The sequence below is a fragment of the Orycteropus afer genome, unplaced genomic scaffold, assembly GCF_000298275.1.
Source record: "Orycteropus afer afer isolate SDZICR_OR568_19922 unplaced genomic scaffold, OryAfe1.0 scaffold00089, whole genome shotgun sequence".
NCBI classification, from domain to species: domain Eukaryota; kingdom Metazoa; phylum Chordata; class Mammalia; order Tubulidentata; family Orycteropodidae; genus Orycteropus; species Orycteropus afer.
Genome location: NW_006921676.1, coordinates 7,300,461 through 7,306,170, shown reverse-complemented (window position 1 = coordinate 7,306,170; position 5,710 = coordinate 7,300,461).

The window sequence follows — 5,710 nt, the reverse complement described above, 5'->3', positions numbered from 1 at the left end:
GGGAAGAAAACTATAAATCACAGGGTAATTTCAAAGAAAAATGATAAACCTTCATATCAAAATAAAAAAGAGGACCAGCACAAATATTTAGCAAATATTAAAACAATAGCAACAAAGGAAGTGATAAATAAAACGAGCTCAGCATAGAAAATTATATGGAACAAAGAAATCAACACCATGAAAAAGCAAATAACAAAAATGACAGCAACAAATTCATATTTGCCAATAATTACATACCTAGCAAGGGACTTATCTCCAAGATTTGTACAAAACTCCAATGCCTCAACACCAAAGGAATTAACAATCCAATTGAAAAGTGGGCAGAAGACATGAATAGACACTTCACAAAGGAGGATATTAAGGTGGCCAGCTAATACATGAAGAGCTGTTCACAATCATTGGCCATCAGAGAGATGTGAATCAAAACAACAATGAGATACCATCTCACCCCAGCACTGATGCTAAGGTTCAATGAGACAGAAAATAACAAATGCTGGCAGGGATCTGGAGAGATTGGGATGCTCATACATTGCTGGTGGGACTGTGAAGGGATACAACCACTGTGGAAAGCAGTATGATGATTCCTTACAAAGCTGGAATTGGAGATACCATTTGACCCAGCAATCCCATTGAGGTATATATCCTAGAGAGGTGAGAGCCAGGACAAGAACAGATATACGCACACCCATGTTCACCACAGCACCATTTACAATAGCAAAAAGATGAAAACAACCTACATGCCCATCGGTGGAAGAGTGGACGGACAAACTATGGTACATACACACAATGGAATGCTATGCAGCACTAAAGAATAATGTAGAGTCTGCAAAACACCACAAAATATGGATGAACTTGAAGGACATTATGCTGAGTGAAATAAGTTAATCACAGAAGGACAAATACAGTATTAGTTTGTTGCTGTGGAGGGTCAAGGACAGGTTTATATATGGAGGGAAACTTTTTTGTTGGATGCTAGGAGTGGGAGGGGAGTGGAGGGAACACTGCACACACACAAAAAAAAAATGCATTGAGCCATGTCACTTTAGTTTTTTGTGTTTCATGGTACATAAATTATATTTCAATAAAACATATTTTAAAAAAAGAATAGGCTCCATTGCCAAAAATGGCAGGGATATATGGGAGGCTGACAACAGGAAAGGAGACAGGTGGTGAGTGTATAAGTGCTGCCAACTAGCAAATAGAGGAGCACAGGACTCTACTTATGGAGGTAACATCCAAACAAAACAAAGAAAATGAAAATCGTGGCAAGTTACTCCAACATAACACTTAGCGATTAAATATAAACATGAAACCATCACAAATGCCTCAAAGAGAACAGAGCATCACAGTCCACACAAATAAGCAAGATAAACCAGAAGACACAAGGGACAAGGATACAGACCCAAAACACATCTGTGAGGAAGCAGCACTGGAACTCCCTGATAAGGAATTCAGAAGACTTATATTTAGGTACCTTCAACAGATTGTGAGACAAATCAAGGAAAACACTGACAAAATTGAGGAAAACATAGACAAAACCCTAGAACAATTTCAAAAGACAATACAAGGCAAAATGACAAAGTAAAGAAAAATTGGAAATGATACAAAATCTACAGATGGAAATCCAGAAGATTAATGCTAAATTTTCAGAAATAGATAACACATTGAAGGGGCAAAGGAGTAGAATTAATGAGATTGAAGACAAATACTCAATACTTTTTTGAAAAGGGATCAATCAGAAAAAGATAAAAAGAAAATTAAGAAAGCCTAAGGTTTGTGTGGGATACCACCAAATGGAATAACCTGCATGTAAGGTGGCATAGTGCCTAAGGCATTTGACTGCTAACCAGAAGCCTGGTGGTTCAAACCCACCAGCCACTCCTCGGAAGGAAGGTTGGGCAATCTACTTCCACAGAGACACTGCCTCGCAAACACAAGGAGGGGTCTCTAGGAATCAGATCCATCTCGATGGCAGTGAGAGTTAATCAGAATTCCAGAACAGGAAGAGACAAAATCACAGAGAAAATTGTTGAAGACTTGCTGGAAGAGAATTTCTCTGGTGTGATGAAAGATGAGAATATATCCATTCAAGAAGTCCAATGAACCCCAAACAGGACAGAACCCAAAAGAAAATCACCAAGACATATCATCATCAAGCTCACCAAAACCAAAGACAAAGAGAGTCCTGAAAGCAGCATTGAACAATGAAGTTACTTACAAGGGGCAACCAATAAGACAAAGCTCAGATTTCTTGGCAGAAACCATGCAAGTGAGAAGACAATAGGATGGTATATATAAAACCCTGAAAGAAAAAAAATTCCAACTAAGTATTATGCACCCAGCAAAACTGTCCCTCAAATATGATGGTGAAATTAGGGCATTTCCAGATAAGCAAAAATTAAGGGAATTTGTTAAAACCAGACCAACTTTACAAGAGAGTCCTTTGGACAGAGAACCAACAACAGCAAACAACAACCAATCATTAACACACATGATGACATAACCCAGAAATCAACCCAGTTGTGGAAGTATCCAAAGTAAATAAGCCTGCAAGATTATAAACAGGGAACCAGAGACATCATTGACAAATGAGGAAAACTACAAACTAAAAGGAGGGAAAAAATTGTGTAGTTACAAAACTAAGTGGTAGGGAAGTCAACACAGCTGCAAGATAGAACAGATTGTTCTAAACTTGGGAAGACAATTGTAAATCACAGAGTGTGATGGTTAAGTTTGTGTATCAACTTGGCTGGGCCTGGTTGAGTGGCTGGGTAGCTGAATATAGTTATTCCCCGTGGTGAGATTGATAATTAACTCCACGATGGAATCTAGTGGAGCAGCTAAGTAGCTGCTTTGAGTATGTGGTCTGCTTCCCATATAGAAGAAACAGCTTTGGGAATGGTCTCTAGCTTATGACACACTTGAACCCTGCACATAGCTATGTCATTGTTCAGCAGCCTGACATGCTCTGCCAACCTTGGGACTTTCAGTGGACTTGAATTAATGGCCTGCCATGTGGTTTGGTAACATCAGGACTTTGCGTTTTTACTTGTCAACTTTGGGCTTTTCAGTCTCAGCAGCCAGCAGCTGTCTGAGTGAAGAGAAACCTCTAGCTCCAGTGGTCTGGGAGCAGGAGGCAGAGCTGAAGCCCAAGGTTGAGGGGCTTTCACCCAGCCCCTAGAGCCTGGCACTTGAACTTGGACTTAAAGCCTCCAAATTGTAAGAATAAACTCCTGTTTGTTCAAGCCATCCCTTTTGTTGTATATTCTTATCAGAGCAGCATTAGGTAACCAAAACACAGGGTAACCTCAAAGAAAATTGATAAACCTTCACATCAAAGTAAAAAAGAGGACCAGCACAAATATTTAGCAAATACTAAAACAATAGTAATGGAGGAAGTGATAACATGATTCATACACAAAACAAGCTTAGCATGGAAAATTTTATGGAAGAAATTAGAAACACCATGAAAAAGCATAACAAAATGGCAGCAACAAATTCATACTTGTCAATAATTATATATCTGACAAGGTACTTATCTCTAAAATTTATAGAAAACTCTAACATCTGAACAACAAAAAGATTAACAATCCAATTTTAAAATGGGCAGAAGACATGAATAGATATTTCACCAAAGAGGATAGTCAGGCAGCCAGCAAATAACGTGAAAAAATACTCACTATCATTAGCTATCAGAGAGATGCAAATCAAAACAACAATGAGATACCATCTCACCCCAGCACTAATGGCAATGTTCAACCACACAGAAAAATAACAAATGCTGGCAATGATATGAAGAGATTGGGACTTTCATACACCACTGGTGGGACTGTAAAATGATACAACCACTGTGGAAAACAGTTTGGCAATTCTTTAAAAAGCTGGAATAAAAAACAGCATTTGATCCAGCAATCACATTATTAGGTATATATCCTCAAGAAGTGAGAGCCAGGACAAGAACAGATATGTGCACACCCATGCTCATCGCAGCACTCTTTACAATAGTAGAAAGATGGAAACAACCTAGGTGCCATGAACAGAGGAATGGATAACCAAACTATGGTACATATACACAATAGAATAATACTATGCAACACTAAAGAATAATGTAGAATCTGCAAAACACTGTGTAACGTGGATGAACTTGGAGGACATTATGCTGAGTAAAATAAACCAATCACAGAAGGGCAAATAGAATATTAGCTCATTACTGTAAAAAGTCAAGGAAAAGTTTATATATGGAAGGAAATTTTCTTTCTTGGTTACCAAAGCTGGGAGGGGAGAGGAGGGAATATTGAAAAAAAAAAAATGCACTGACTTATGTCACTTTAGTTTTGTATATTTCACTGTACATAAATTATATTTCAATAAATATATTTCCCCCCAAAAAAATGCCCATGATCATTAGCCATTACAGAGGTGCAAATCAAAACAATAATGAGGTATCATCTCACCCCAGCAATAATAGCAAAGTTCAACAAAACAGGAAATAATAAATGCTGGCAAGGGTGTGGAGAGATTGGAACTTTCATACACTGCTGGTGGGACTGGTGTACAGTCACTGGAAAAACGTATGGCACTCCCTTAAAAAGCTGGAAATAGAAATACTTGATCCAGCAATCCCAGTACTAGGTTTATATCTGAAAGAAGTGGGAGCCAGGACTCGAATAGATATATGTACAGTCATGTTCATTGCAGCATTATTCGCAATAGGAAACAGATGGAAACAACCTAAGTGACCATCAACAGATGAATGAATAATCAAACGATGATACATACATACATCAGAATACTATGCAACATTAAAGAATAATGAAGAATCCATGAAACATCTCATAATGTAGCTAAATTTTGAGGATATCATGCTGACTGAAATAAGTCAATTACAGTACTACAAATATTATTTGAGTCTACAAATATTATCTATTAAAAAATGTCAAAGAAAGGTTGGCACACAGAGGGAATCTTTATGGTTACCAGGGATGGGAGGGGATAGAAAGGGAGGGAAAATTGCTAGCTAGGAATGAGACACATATTGATTGGGGTGAAGAGAAAGGTAATATACCAAAATTGGGTGACCAGCACAATATCACTAAGGAAAAGGAAGACACGGAGATATGCACAAGAGATACAGACAACAAAGGTAAATCTATTACATAACCAATCCTATATTATCGGTAATAACAAACACTAACCTATGGGTGGATACATAAGTGTTGTTGTTGTTGTTGTGTGCCATCGAGTCAGACCTGACTCATAGTGACCCCTACTTGGGTTTCCAAGGCAGTATCACAATACATAAGTAGACAGCCAAAATGATCCGCTATGAGTAGGTGAAAGGGAATATACCTACAACAACATATAGGTTCAGCAAATGATATCTCTACATATGTATTTGCATGTGCTATAAAAATGTCTATATATATAAGAGCTAATGGGGGCAAAGTTATGATACTTCTTAGCCACAACCAAACACCATGAGGGAGTGAGTTACTGGGCCTGTGGGCTCAGAACCATAGCTGCAGAGGACATCAACCTCAAGTAGTAAAACACAGTCAGAAAACCACTATTGTATGTCTTACTTTGGTGAATAATGACTGGAGTCTTTTTTTTTTTTTTTTTTTAATTGTGATTTGGGTGAAGGTTTACAGAGCAAATTTACTTTCCATACAGCGGTTCACATATAGTTTGTCTCATGGCATTGATCACA